The sequence below is a fragment of the Saccopteryx bilineata genome, chromosome 7 (genome assembly GCF_036850765.1).
Source record: "Saccopteryx bilineata isolate mSacBil1 chromosome 7, mSacBil1_pri_phased_curated, whole genome shotgun sequence".
Lineage (NCBI taxonomy): Eukaryota > Metazoa > Chordata > Mammalia > Chiroptera > Emballonuridae > Saccopteryx > Saccopteryx bilineata.
The window spans coordinates 70,236,745-70,252,300 of record NC_089496.1 but is presented as its reverse complement, the minus strand read 5'-3'; the positions used below and the strand labels follow the sequence as shown (position 1 = coordinate 70,252,300).

Here is a 15,556-nt window from a genome sequence, read left to right as displayed (position 1 = left end):
AGCGCCTACATGTGTCCTTTTGCTTTTCCGTACATAAGGCTCCAGTTGTGGCCTACCTGTCACCGGCTCTTCCCCAGGGTCTCTTCTCAAATACTCGTCAGTCTGAAGGGTCCTCCGGGAGGCTGTAGGGTGCGCTTGCTTTCCTGGGTGCCATCACTCAGTCCAAGCTTGGGAGGCGAAGAGGAGCGCGGGGAGCGGAGCGGCGGACACCTCGGAGGAGCCTTCCTCCCAGGAGAGCCAGGCCTCGAAGCAGCAGTTACTCGGTTCCCTCTCAGTGCCTGCGCTTCCAGGCAAGGCGCCCTGAGCAAACAAGTGGGAGGTTTCTCTGTGCCTCACACTCCCAACGGTGACATGGGCCCTTCAACAAAAATTCCCCAAAAGAATATTCAAAATCTGAGAGAACAAAATTTGCAAAAGACAAAAGCCGATGTACAAGATGGAAGTGAGCGTGCAGAGAGGAAGGGAGGTCTCCTTTTTTTTTTTTAGGCCACTGACTTGACTTAGAAAACTTTATGTGGACAGTGAGAGAAAGCCAAATGGCAAAAACAGACTAGAGGTGAAGATGAGGGAAATGGCTACGAATTCACTCATATAAGCTGGTAATTATCGATCTGAAACTGGGAGGGGAAGAAGGGAGATGCATGCAAGAACAAGAATTCCAAAAAAGTTGAAATGGTGAGGGGAGAGAGCTCCCCCAAAGACCCCGGAGGTGAGTAGACAGCAGTTGTTTCCTTCATAGAGGACAAGGGAGGAGCCCCCACTCTGCTGCACACTCTGGAGACTCAAGGCTGAGGTTAGAAACTGGGGGCTCCCCAGAGAGCATCACAAGGCGTCACACCACTCTAGGAGGCACCCGAAGCAGTCCCGGGGCTGGTTGGCATCGGCGCCACAAGTGTCCTTTAGCCATTCCCGGAAGAGGTCTTCATCTTTCTTTAGCACCAGAAACTGGCCAAGGACCACGTAGGCCTTGGCAAAGCCCCTTTCCTCCAGCTTCTTGCCCAGGACGTCACCAATGCCTGCCAGGCTCCCCACGGGCTTTTTCTCCCACGAAGTCTCGATGCTCTTGGGATGTTGTCATCTTGATCAGTTTCAATCTGCAAGTCCAGCTCCCCTAACGGCCCCTGTCGCTGCCCGGCTGCTCCCGCCGATACCTCAACCCACTAGAACCTTCTTCCACTTCCGCTTCCGCTTGGGAGGTCTTCTTTTATAGAGAAACTTCCCGTCCAGGGTCAGTTCGTAGGCATTACGCCATCTGATTGGTCGTATGGAGCAGTTCTGATTGGTTGGTTTAGGTGCAAATCAGACATAGGAGTGCCAGGTTTTTTTGTTTGCTTTTGTTGTTGTTTTACAGAGACAGAGAGAGTCAGAGAGAGAGAGAGAGAGAGAGAGAGGCAGGAATGGAGAGAGATGAGAAGCATTAATCATCAGTTTTTCGTTGCGACACCTTAGTTGTTCACTGATTGCTTTCTCATATGTGCCTTGACTGCAGGCCTTCAGCAGACAGAGTAACCCCTTGCTGGAGCCAGCGACCTTGGGTCCAATTTTGCTCAAGCCAGATGAGCCCGCGCTCAAGCTGGCAACCTCGGGGTCTCCAACCTGGGGTCCTCCGCATCCCAGTCTGACGCTCTATCCACTGCGCCACCGCCTGGTCAGGGCAGGAGTGCTGTTTTGATTGGACGAAGCAGGTTGAAGTCCATTGGTCAAAAGACAAAACCAGGAACTTCCTGAGTGGATGAATAGACAAAGCGCGGGAATCCCAGCGTTCAGTCAGAGATCCTTTGCAGTACACAGAGTACGTGAGAATCCCTTGTCTAGACTCTTCATTATTTATAAAATTTGGGCCGTCAGTTGACCATGGGGCAGTCCATCTCAGCAGATAAATTCCTTCTAAAGGTTCACAACAAATGAATCTGTCTTCCCAGGATCCACAGCGCAGTAAGGAGATTTTAAGGGGAGGGTTCCCCAGATGAATTGTGGAGAGAAGACTATATAGCCAAGTCTCCAATGGGAAAAATTTGCTGAAAGAGCGGAAATAGAGGCACCTGGAGCGCAGTGGGAAAAGACTAGGGGTTTGTGATGGCTGAGGTCCATACATTTTTAAATAAAATATGTATTTTCCGATGGCTTTAGGCGACCCCTGTGTTTTGGTCGTTCGACCCCCGCCGGGATCCCGACCCACAGGCTGAGAACCGCTGCCCTAGGGGAAGTAGGCCCCTAAACCTGGCATTGGAGAGACATGGTCTAGCGCCTCTTCAGCAGTGGGTCTGTTCTTTGGGGGACAGCAAGGAGGGATACCCAGTGTTCTGGACACCAAGCCTGCACCCTGATGATTGGTCAGTGTGATGTGTATTAGAACCTGCTCCAAGTGGGCAGCTAGTGGCAGCCTCGTGGGGGTAGTGCAGACTGGAGATTTTAATAGCAGCAGCAGGGACAACAGGCAGGGTGCTTGGAATGAGCAAGAGAGAGGCTATTAGTTCTCTGTGTGGAAGGGTGGGAGGCACATCCAGGATAGTAGTTGGGAGGTGCTGGGGGAAGCAAATTGGAAACTGTCACTTCAAGTGGGGAGGGAGACCCCTCACCCCACATTCATCAGGGAGGTTAGGCAACAAGTGGTCCTCTACTTGCTAGTTCAAGGAGGAAATGGGTTTTTAGAGTTCTGCCAAGACTCCGGCATTGGAAAGCGTTAGAGCCATTGCAGGAAGGCATGTGAAGAGACGTGGAGTGTGAGATTGCAATTCTGTCTGTTCTGTCTCAAGGGGCCAGTGATCTTTGTTAGGATGCTTCACAGCGTCCTACCACCGTCTGCCAAGTTAGCAGTAGATGAGTTTCCTTCCCTGCTGGGCTTTGAACTCCTTCTGATCACTTTTATATCCCTGTGGCATTCAGCACCAGACCTGGCAGATCCTAAGTGCTCAGCATGGAGAGGAAGAATTAAATGCATCATCTGTACTTTCCAGGGCCACTTTGCAAGTGTAGATAAATAATCTGAATCAACTGTAGTTTGTAATTTGAAAGATCTGACTTGTGGTTTGTATACCTCCCCATTTAACTTCCTTCCTTTCCCATCCTAGTAGGAAAAAGGTCTTTTAGCATAATAATGAAAGGAAGTCAAGTTGAGAGAAAGGTCTGCTGCCCCTGCTGACTTTCACCTTAATGAATCTGAAAGACCTGAACCCCTTAAAGCCCCCATCCCTGCCCACCCTCCCCAGACGGGACTGGGACGGAGGTCCCAGGTCTCTGGATTTTACAAGTGTGGACGAAAAAAGGGTCACATAGCAACCCTGAAAGGCTCAGGGGAGGCTAGCATGGCAGGCTCTACAAACTCAGAGACTGAAATTCTTAACTAAAAGCTGATCATGGTGGCCTGACCCATGGTGGCTCAGTGCGATAAAGCGTCTACCTGGAACACTGAGGTTGCCAGTTAGAAATTCTGGGCTTGCCTGGTCAAGGCACATATGGGAGTTGATGCTCCCTGCTCCTCCCCCTTCTCTCTCTCTCTCTCTCTCTCTCTCTCTCTCTCTCTCTCTCCCTCTTTCCCTCTCTCTCCTCTTTGAAAATTGAATAGTCTTTTTTTTAAAAAAAAAAAAGAAAAAAAGCTGATCATGGTAGATAGCCACTCCTAGGCCTGTAGCTTCCTTGACAAAAGTCGATCTTTACCTTAGATGTCTTTTTGCATCTAAGACAACAGAACTTTGGAATGCCAGAGAAATCTTTTGTGTTCAGACCTCTCAGGGCACAACCAGGCACCAGAGCACAAGACCACAGAACCCCTCACTCTTATCTTGTTTCCTGCATCCCATCTCTCTGTACTCTTAACCTGAACTACCCTGTCCCCACTAATGTAAAAGGAGCATGTGTCTCTCTGTTTTACTTTTTATCCAATCCCAGAGATTTCTCTACTTTGTTTTTACCTACACCCTTAATCTACCACCAATAGATTCCATGTAATCCTCCTTACAGCTCTCCTTTGATTCTAAAGTATAAAATAAGCAGCAAAACTGCTATTTTCTGGAGCATGTTCTCAGTCTGTTGAAATTTTGCTATCTGGCAATTGTCAGTTTGGCTCAAATAAACTCAAAATTTCTCTGCAGGTTTGGACATGTCTTATGTCCACATAGGGCAGCTGCCAGGGTGGAGCCAGGCTTACAGGGAGAGTGGAGAAGACAAAAGGGGATAGGGAGGGATACTGGAGTGAAAAATGGACATGGGGGTCTCCGTCCAAGCTTGTCCTTACAGGGAAAGTAATGTTTTTTGGTTTGTTTGTTTGTTTGTTTTAAGTGAGAGGAGGAGAGATAGTGAGACAGACTCCTGCATGCGCCCTACCAGGATCCACCCAGCAACTGCCATCTAGGGATGATGCTCAAATCAACCAAGCTATCCTCAGTGCCTGGGGCTGATGCTCGAACCAATCAAGCCACTGGCTGCGAGAGGGGAAGAGAGAGAGAGAAGGGGAAGAGAAGCAGATGGTCACTTCCCATGTGTGCCCTGACTGGGATTGAACCCAGGATATCTGCACGCTAGGTTGATGCTCTATCCACTGAGCAACTGGCCAGGGCCAGGAAAGTAATTTTTTGCTCCATCCTCTGAAAAGTCATGATTGACTAATAAGATTTTTATTTTCCGGGTAGGTGGCAGGATCTTCTTGAGTATTTTTTTTAAGGACTTTATTAATTTTTCAGAGAGGAGAGAGAGAGAGAGAGGGAAAGAGGAATAGAGAGCAAGAGAGAGAAGGGGGAAGAGCTGGAAGCTGTTGGAATCCATGGGAGACCGAAAGACCAGAGTAACAGGCTGTATTGAAAGGAAGAAAGGAACCCTGCCGGGCACTTCTCCCGGGGGAGAAGAGCACCGGTTACAGACTAGGGGCCAGTTATATAGTGTTTGGAAGAGCCTGAGGGGATACTGAGGCAAAAGTCCTGGTATGTCCGGAATGCTCCTCCTTGGGGGGCTTCGAGCATGTGGGTGTTGAACCAAAAGTCCTGATATGTCCGGAGCCCCTCCTTGGGGCGGGTTGTCAACTTTTTGGAATTCCTTTGTCTCCTCGGGGGCCATAGTCCAGTAAGGGTGAGGTCTGACAGATAAGCGGAACAGCAAGAGGGCAGTTTGGAATTCACATATCTATCAGAAGCATCAACTCCCATATGTGCCTTGACCAGGCAAGCCCAGGGTTTCGAACCGGCAACCTCAGTGTTCCAGGTCAACACTTTATCCACTGCACCACCACAGGTCAGGCCTCCTTTAGCATTTCAACTGGAGGGAAAAGCATGTGAGTAAGATTTCACTGGTGGAAGAAAATGAGAGAAGTGAATGGGGATTTGGGAGGTCAATGCCCAAGGTCTCCATGACTTGAAATAGGACATTGAGTGAAGCAGCGGCAGACCAGTCCTCTTTGAAAGGGAGGCAGGTCCTAAGTTCAGCAAGAGTTTGAGAACATGAAGCTTCTGTAACATTTAGAACCATCTTGAGGATAAATAAAGGAGATGGGAACAAAACAAAACAAATATTTAGCTTGTCCTAGGTACCTGGCCCTGCACAGGTCACAGATTCTTTACCATCAACCATTTTATGGAAGGAGAAGCCAGACTCCCCCCACACCCCTGCTCCATTCGGAGGAAGAAATAAGAAAGAATGCAGGGGGAAGGGAGCCTGCAGGGGATTAAGTGCTTCAGATAGTTCTCTGAAAAGACGCTAGGGGCAACTGGCTACACAGAGAAAGGAAGATAGAACCTATCTGAAAACTCCTTCCTCCTCTTTTCTTAAAAGTTTTTAAGACCTTAATTTACAAATTCCAACGCTTATTCTCTGACCTCACCTAAACTCACCCTCTCATCCTGGAGTCGTGTGAGTGACGTATACCTCTACCAGGGGTCTCAAACTTGCAGCCCGTGGGCCGCATGCGGCCCGCCGAACAATTTTGTGCGGCCCGCAGACTAATCCACGGGCTTACTTAATTTTATCCAAAATATTTTGAACTTCGTGGATTAGTCTGCGGGCCGCACAAAATTGTTTGGCGGGCCGCGAGTTTGAGACCCCTGCTCTAGACAGAGGGATCATAAGCCCCTTGCATGAAAACCTGTATTCTGTAAAAGGTATATAAGATGTAAGAAATATAACTTCGGGGAGCATGTGTTTAGTTGCCTTGCGGTCACGCTCCTCCGCCGGCTAAATAAATCCTACTTCCTTCATCAAATTGGGCGTTTTAGTTCTCCTTTTGGGGAGCCCTGAGGAGCCACTGCGCTACCTCACCCGCAGGTGTTGTAAAGTACCAAAAGCTACAGAATCGATATTAATATTTTAAGAGGGTTAAAGAACATTTTATTAATTTGGGTTAAGGTGTGCAGAGAAATTTTGTGAATAATCTCTGTACTGTGTGATTGGCATAAAACCAGGATGGCCCTTGGCATTGTATTGTAAATGCAAAGGGAAGGAAAACATGGATTCCCTGACATTCTACCACACCTGTGGGGAAAGGGGTGAATGGCTGGCCAGGTGCAGGAAGAGAAAAGCCAAAATAAGCCTTTTCTTATAGTAATGAGCCATTTGTGGGCATTTGTCCCCACGGAAACTACCTCTCCCATATGAATGCATATAGTTAATGTGTGTGACTCTGGACAAAGAGATGGCGGATAAACATTAGAAAATATAGGGATGTAGCCTGACCAGGCAGTGGCGCAGTGGATAGAACGTCGGACCCAGGTTCGAGACCCTGAGGTCGCCAGCTTGAGTGCGGGCTCATCTGTTTTGAGCAAAAGCCCACCAACTTGAACCCAAGGTCGCTGGCTCCAGCAAGGGGGTACTCGGTCTGCTGAAGGCCCACAGTCAAGGCACATATGAGAAAGCAATCAATGAACAACTAAGGTGTTGCAACGCGCAATGAAAAACTAATGATTGATGCTTCTCATCTCTCTCCGTCCCTGTCTATCCCTCTCTCTGACTCACTCTCTGTCTCTGTAAAAAATAAATAAATAAATAAAATTTAAAAAAGAGCCTGACCTGTGGTGGCGCAGTGGATAGAGCGTCGACCTGGAAATGCTGAGGTCGCCGGTTCGAAGCCCTGGGTTTGCATGGTCAGGGCGCATGTGGGGGTTGATGCTTCCAGCTCCTCCCCCACTTCTCTCTCTGTCTTTCCTCTCTCTCTCTCTCTGTCTCTCCCTCTCCTCTCTAAAATGAATAAATTAAAAAAAAAATTAAAAAAGAAAAAATATAGGAATGTCTTTTAATATGTAAAGGGACATCTTTCTATCATTGTGTTGACTTGTAAATTTTGTTTTCTCCAAAATGATGTATGGCTTGCAAATTGAACGTGGTCCTATCATGTTAAAGGGCATATGACTATAACCAATAGTGGTAAAGGGCACCTAATTGCAATTTTTGCTTCTATAACTTCCCGCTTGCAAAACTCTAAAAACTAAGTAGAACAAAGGGCCGGCGCGCTCTCCCTCAGATTTCTGTCAGAGTTGCCACCGCTTGGCCAAGCTAGACAATAAAGCTTTGGTGTGTAATCGACGGATTTTGTTCATGTCTTCAGTGTTTCGAGTCCCTCCGGATTAGTCTTAACACTTTGATTCCTGCATTATTTTGAGAAAGGAGAATCAGAGAGAAGGAAAGGAACTTGGCCAAAGTTGCCCCAGGCTGGCTTCAGAGTTGTGAGACTTGTGCAGTCTCCTAGGGCCCCTCGCTCAGAAGGACCTGTGCATGGTTAACAGCTCTGCTGTTGTCGTCTTGAAATTCTTAATTTTTTTTTTTTTTTTTTATCTTTCCGAAGCTGAAAACGGGGAGGCAGTCAAACAGACTCCCGCATGCGCCTGACCGGGATCAACCCGGCATGCCCACCAGGGGGTGATGCTCCGCTTATCCGGGGCGTCGCTCTGCCGCAATCAGAGCCACTCTAGCACCTGAGGCAGAGGCCACAGAGCCATCCTCAGCGCCCGGGCCAACTTTGCTCCAGTGGAGCCTTGGCTGTGGGAGGGGAAGAGAGAGACAGAGAGGAAGGAGAGGGGGAGGGGTGGAGAAGCAGATGGGCGCCTCTCCTGTGTGCCCTGGCCGGGAATCGAACCCGGGACTCCTGCACGCCAGGCCGACGCTCTACCACTGAGCCAACCGGCCAGGGCTGAAATTCTTAATTTTTGAGCAGCGGGACTTGCATTTTCATTTTGCTCTGGGCCCCACACATATGGGTTCTGGTTGCCCCATGTAAAGCCAGCAGGCAGGGCCAGAACCACTATCACAGCAGCCTGGCCCATGCAGGTTCGCATTGGATTCGGACAGTCGGCAAAGAAACAGCAGCCAAAAACTGGTGGGCCATAGTCTTTAATTCTAGCTTTGCACCCGGCGGGCAAGTAAAAATACACACTGGGCTCCAAAACCCAGTCACATTCAGTGCTCACAAAGCTACTGACTTATCCGAGTTTCCTAGAATCAAAGGTTTCTAGCTCACCAGACTTATTCTCCTCTGTTCCTCATCTCCTTCCTTATCCCAGATACAAACTCTGTACAAACTGGCATCTCACTCAGCACTCCACCATCTTGGCTGCTTTTCCTGGCCTCCTCCACGTGGCCTCCTCCCGCTGCTGGCTCTACTCTCTCCGCTCTCTTATGCTAACCTCAGGAACCAAGAGCCAACTCTCGTTCCGCCCTCATTCTATATTGTAGCTTCACAACCTCTAATCCAATATACAAAGTAGGGAAGTCCCTAATACAAAGTCACTTCTCTGAGGCATGATTGGATTGTACCACCCCACATCAAAAAGGGTGGGAAAGGCTTAATCCCAAAACCAAGCCCCAGGCTACAAGGATTTTCAACACACATTAATATCACCTGGGTGACGGCCTCCTTGTGTTATCTTTAACAAAGTGAGCATAATACACTTTATCCGCCCAACACCCCACTACAAAGATGTGCTAGCCAGGTTCAATCTCAGTTTAGAGGCTTCAGAACTTTGTAGTCTTTTCAGATTCTTACAGTTTCCTTATGGCTAGTTTGGCCCTCTTAGTTCTGTGGATGAGAAAGGGACCATATACTAAACCTGACAAGCTCAGGGGAGGCCGGCATGGTGGGCCTTACAAACTCACAGACCTAGAGTAACTGCATAGGATGGTCTGAAATGAAAACTTTCGGACTAAAAGCAAGTCATGGCAGGGAGTCCTGTCCTAAGCTGGTCTCCTCCCTGACAAAGGTCAGCCCTTACCTTAACTGAGCCTGTCAATTATCTTTTTGCATCTACAGTTATGTTCTTTGGAATGTCAGGGTGCTTTTCTTTTTCCAAACCCTCAGGGCACAATCACTGCACCCCAGCAGAGATCACAAAACCCCCCATTGTTGTTGTTATTATGTTAATTGTTAACTATCCTGTCCCCTCTAATGTAAAAGAAGTATGTGACTATTCGTTTTTTACTTTTTATCCAATCCTAGAGATTTCCCCCAAGTTGCTCTCTCCCGCCTGCCTCCCTAATCTATCTCCGATGGATTTCATGTAACCAACCTCCTTTGATTGTAATGTATAAAATAAGGTGCCATTCTCTCTAGAGGATTTTCTCGATGTGCTGAGATTTGGCTTCCCAGCAGTTCTCAGTTTGGCTCAAATAAACTCATAAAAATCCTTCCAGGTTTGGATGTTTCTTATGTTGACAGTTCCCTCCTGCCCTTCTTACTTCAAGGATCTGGTAGAGCTGGGCAGAGATGTGGGAGGGAGGTCACTGTGAAGAGCCCACAGGTATAAACTGAAGAGGTGCTGCCTTCTCCCCACATCATCCCTCTAAGGGACCCCCCCTTTTCAGGCCTGCGTGGCCACCTTGGATCTAAGGATTTTCACATCTATCTATCTGTATGGGTCAAATACAGCTTTATTTTCAACTGAATGCATCTCACACATCTCCACTTTACATTCCTGAACACAAAGGTCACCAGAAAAATGCCCTTCCCCCACCCCAACCCCAACCCCACCCCCATCCCAACCCGTAGACAAAGGCAGAGTAGGGGGAGGGCGGCTAAGAATGCAACTGAGCCTTTACAAGTGGTCATTTTGAAGCTTCAGTCAGGTCTTTGTGTGTGAAGCCCAAAGTAGCCTTTAAGGGTCAGGGCTCACCGGGACCCTTTCTTTCCCTTGGCAGGTGCTTGGGGCTAGGGGAGGGGTGGTGTGAAGTACTAGCTCAGTATCTGGGAGGCAACCTTATAGATTGTAGAGCTCTGTCCTTAAAGGTAGGTGAAACTGTCTCTGAGAGCATCTCCTTTGGAAATGGGGTATCTGATTCAACAATGCTGAGCTGTGTTATTGGAGAAAGGAAGAGGCTTTTTTGCAAGTCACCTTGTTGGTGAGACTTTGAAGGGGTCTGGACCTGGTGTGCCAAAGCCCCCTGGCCAAAGACCACTTCTGTCTGACAGAAGCCCCCAGGGCATTGATCAGCGTTCTAAATTCTAGAAAGACAAACAGACTCTAGAATCTAAATTCTAAAATGACAAATCTCTTTGACCTGTGGATGTGCTGGGGAAGGAGTGGATTCTTTTTTTTTTTTTTTTTTTTTTTTTTTTTTACAGGGACAGAGAGAGAGACAGAGAGAGGGATAAATAGGGACAGACAGACAGGAACGAAGAGAGATGAGAAGCATCAATTATCAGTTTTTCGAAGAGAAATGAGAAGCATCAATTATCAGTTTTTTGTTGCGACACCATAGTTGTTCATTGATTGCTTTCTCATATGTGCCTTGACCGTGGGGCTACAGCAGACCGAGTAACCCCTTGCTTGAGCCAAGGACCTTGGGACCAGGCTGGTGAGCTTTTTGTTCAAACCAGATGAGCCCGCACTTAAGCTGGCGACCTCGGGGTCTCGAACCTGGGCCCTCTGCATCCCAGTCCGACGCTCTATCCACTGTGCCACCGCCTGGTCAGGCAAGGAGTGGATTCTGGCTGAAGGCCCATGTCCTAGAGAGGGTAAAGCAAGATTTACTACATTGTTGGGAGGAAAAAAGACCATTTCCTGCCATACCTGTGGTGGCACGGTGAATAAAGAGTTGACCTGCAACACTGAGGTTGCCAGTTCGAAACCCTGAGCCTTCCTGGTCAAGGCACATACGTACAACAAACAACAGCAAGCAATGAACAACTTAAATGAAGCAACTATGAGTTGGTAGTTATCGCTACTCCACCCCCTCTGTAAAGTCAATAAACAAAATTTTTTTTTTAAAAAATGACTCTTTCCTATACCCTCTTAGGTTCTGTGTTGAGGACCTGTGAATTAAAGTTACAAAAGATGGATTATCAAGAGAAAAGACTATTTACACATAGGATTGCTCAATGATGAGTAACTTAAAGTAGGGGGTTAAAATTAGGGGCTTATATATCTAATTTAGTAGGAGAAAGAGAAGGGGAATAATAAGCTCCTATGAGAAGAACAAATATATATATTTTAAAGCTTTATTTGTTTATTTTTTTTTTTACAGAGACAGAGAGTGAGTCAGAGAGAGGGATAGACAGGGACAGACAGACAGAAATGGAGAGAGATGAGAAGCATCAATCATTAGTTTTTCATTGCGCGTTGCAACACCTTAGTTGTTCATTGATTGCTTTCTCATATGTGCCTTGACCGCGTGCCTTCAGCAGACCGAGTAACCCCTTGCTGGAGCCAGTGACCTTGGGTCCAAGCTGCCGAGCTTTTTGCTATAACCAGATGAGCCCGCGCTCAAGCTGGCGACCTCGGGGTCTCGAACCTGGGTCCTCCGCATCCCAGTCCAACGCTCTATCCACTGCGCCACCACCTGGTAAGGCTATTTTAGAGGAACCAAAGGGGACTTGAAAATGTTCGTGACAATATTTGTACCTCTAAAAGTACAGGTGGTCTTTCTGTCCTCTTCGGGCCATAAAACTCCTCCAGAGACCCTTCTCCAGAGGTTTATATTTATAGGGGGTTTACTCTTGGTCACATACAAACTTGTAAGAATTTTTTATGAATTTATCTGAGTCAAACTGACGACAATTGCTGGGAGGCAAAATCTCAACGGATTGAGGAAATGCTCTGGAAATGGCATTTTCACCACTATTTTATCAGATGGAAGGGGGTTACGTGAAATTCACTGGCAATAGATTAGGGAGGTGGGAGAAAGCAAAGTGGGGAAATCTCTGGGATAAAAAGTAGACAAATGGGCCCTGGCCGGTTGGCTCAGCGGTAGAGCGTCGGCCTGGCGTGCGGGGGACTCGGGTTCGATTCCCAGCCAGGGCACATAGGAGAAGCGCCCATTTGCTTCTCCACCCCCCCCCCCTTCCTCTCTGTCTCTCTCTTCCCCTCCCGCAGCCAAGGCTCCATTGGAGCAAAGATGGCCCGGGCGCTGGGGATGGCTCCTTGGCCTCTGCCCCAGGCGCTAGAGTGGCTCTGGTCTCGGCAGAGCGACCCCCCGGAGGGGCAGAGCGTCGCCCCCTGGTGGGCGTGCCAGGTGGATCCCTGTCGGGCGCATGCGGGAGTCTGTCTGACTGTCTCTCCCCGTTTCCAGCTTCAGAGAAATTAAAAAAAAAAAAAAAAAGTAGACAAATGGGCACATCTTTTACATTTGTGGGTATAGGGTAGTTAGCAGTTAACAACTGACACTATAACAATAACAATGAGGGGTTTTGTGGTCTCTGCTGTTTAGCGGTGGTTGTTTTTTGAAGATCTGAAAAAAAGGAAATCGCTTTGATATTTCAAAGATATATTATAAAGTATGTTATTCTAGATACAAAGAAATACAACAGACAGGCTCAGTTAAGGTGAAGATTGACCTTTGTTAGGGAAAAATACCGATTTAGGACATGACTACTCACCATGGACCACTTTTAGTTTGAAACTTTTTTTTTTTTTTTTTTCTTACAGAGGCAGAGATAGACAGGGACAGACAGACAGGAACGGAGAGAGATGAGAAGCATCAATCATCAGTTTCTCGTTGCGCGTTGCTACTTCTTAGTTGTTCATTGATTGCTTTCTCACATGTGCCTTGACCGCGGGCCTTCAGCAGACCGAGTAACCCCCTGCTGGAGCCAGCGACCTTGGGTCTAAGCTGGTGAGCTCTTTGCTCAAGCCAGATGAGCCCGCGCTCAAGCTGGCGACCGTGGGGTCTCGAACCTGGGTCCTTCCTCATCCCAGTCCGACGCTCTATCCACTGCGCCACCACCTGGTCAGGCTAGTTTGAAACTTTTAATCTCAGACCATCCTATGTGGTTAGTGTAGATCTCTGAGTTTGTAAGGCTGTCATGTAGGCCTCCCCTGAGCTTGTCAGTTTTAAGATGTAACCCCTTTTCCATCCACACACCCCGAAGAGGGAATTGATGGTGGTCCTCACTTCTCAGAAGTTTGGTTTTTAGTCAGATAAGGAAACTCCAGAAGGCTTCTTTCTGTATCTGGTGAATCTCAAATGTCTTCAGCTTAAAATATTCTTTTTTTTTTTTTTTTTTTTTAAAGGTATATCTTTTTTTAATTTTTATTTATTTATTTTTATTTTTTACAGAGACAGAGAGTGAGTCAGAGAGAGGGATAGACAGGGACAGACAGGAATGGAGAGAGATGAGAAGCATCAATCATCAGCTTTTCATTGCGCGTTGCAACACCTTAGTTGTTCATCGATTGCTCTCTCACATGTGCCTTGACTGCGGGCCTTCAGCAGACCAAGTAACCCCTTGCTGGAGCCAGCGACCTTGGGTTCAAGCTGGTGGGCTTTCCCCTCAAACCAGATGAACCTGCACTCATGCTGGCGACCACAGGGTCTCGAACCCAGGTCCTCTGCATCCCAGTCCGATGCTCCATCCACTGCGCCACCACCTGATCAGGCTAAAATATTCTTTATATCAACTCTGGTATTCTGAGTGGGCCCTCATACTTCACAGCTTAGCAGTTGCTCAGTGAGTATTTTTGTATTTTATTTATTTATTATTATTATTATTATTATTTTTGTATTTTTCTGAAGTTGGAAACAGGGAGGCAGTCAGACAGACTCCCACATGCGCCTGACCGGGATCCACCTAGCATGCCCACCAGGGGGCGATGCTCTGCCCATCTGGGGCTTTGTTCTGTTGCATCCAGAGCCATTCTAGCGCCTGAGGCAGAGGCCATAGAGCCATCCTCAGCACCCGGGCAACTTTGCTCCAATGGAGCCTTGGCTGCAGGAGGGGAAGAGAGACGCAGAGAGGAAGGAAAGGGGGAGGGGTGGAGAAGCAGATGAGCGCTTCTCCTGTGTGCCCTGCCCGGGAATTGAACCCGGGACTCCTGCATGCCAGGCCGACGCTCTACCACTGAGCCAACCGGCCAGGGCTCAGTGAGTATTTTTGAATGAATGAACACAGTAGTGAGGCTGTTGCTGGATGGCATAGCATGTGGCACAGGGATTGGGGCAAGAGATAAAGGCCAAATTCCTCTCTCTGCTGAGGAAGTTGCCCCATATAGCCAAGCTGGGCTCCCTCTGGGCTCAGTGGCATATTTGAAATCCGGCAACCAACCTGTTCACCGGCAACTTTGTGAAAGTTCACCTGACATCTGCTAGGACTTGGGAGCCGACTTCTAAGAGGCTTTGAGGCTAGAACTACAAAGAAGTAGGTTTGGAGCAAGAAGTCAGGAATTTTAAGTCTGCAACTCAGTTCATTGAGAGGGTGACTTTTTCTAGAAAGAAATGGGAAAATGAATGTCTGACAAGTTTTCCTGGGGCTGCTGGCTTGAAAAGGGAGGTGGTAAGTAAGAGAAAGATGACAACCAGCTCTCAAACTGGGCTGGGAAAGGCTCCTAGATCCTAGAGGAGAGTTCTTCTGTCACCAGAGAGGGACTGGGCCTGGAGTGGGTGTGCCTCAGGCAGGCCAGTAGTGTCTGGGTTCTTGGCTTCATATAAGAAACATTTCACAGCCCTGGCCGGTTGGCTCAGTGGTAGAGCGTCGGCCTGGCGTGCAGAGATCCCGGGTTCGATTCCCGGCCAGGGCACACAGGAGAAGCGCCCATCTGCTTCTCTACCCCTCCCCCTCTCCTTCCTCTCTGTCTCTCTCTTCCCCTCCCGCAGCCAAGGCTCCATTGGAGCAAAAATGGCCCGGGCGATGGGGATGGCTCTGTGGCCTCTGCCTCAGGTGCTAGAGTGGTTCTGGCCGCAACATAGTGACGCCCCAGAGGGGCAGAGCATCGCCCCCTGGTGGGCAGAGCGTCGCCCCCTGGTGGGCGTGCCGGGTGGATCCTGGTCGGGCGCATGCGGGAGTCTGTCTGACTGTCTCTCCCCGTTTCCAGCTTCAGAAAAATGCAAAAAAAAAAAAAAAGAAAGAAAGAAAGATTTCACAACATGGGTTCAGGCAATTTTGAGAGCACATTTTTTTTTAATTTTTTATTTATTCATTTTAGAGAGGAGAGGGAGAGACAGAGAGAGAGAGAGAGAGAGATGAGGGGAGGAGCTGGAAGCATCAACTCCCATATGTGCCTTGACCAGGCAAGCACAGGGTTTCGAACCGGCAACCTCAGCGTTTCCAGGTTGACGCTTTATCCACTGCGCCACCACTGGCTTAGTTTTAAATTTTTTTACAGAGACAGAGAGTCAGAGAGAGGGATAGACAGGGACAGACAGGAATGGAGAG

The 15,556-nt window shown here is 48.2% G+C and overlaps 1 pseudogene; it reads right to left on the bottom strand.

Moving 5' to 3' along the window:
- Positions 1-787: 787 nt before the first annotated feature.
- LOC136310833 (barrier-to-autointegration factor pseudogene) lies at positions 788-1,151 on the bottom strand (annotated as a pseudogene).
- Positions 1,152-15,556: the final 14,405 nt, after the last annotated feature.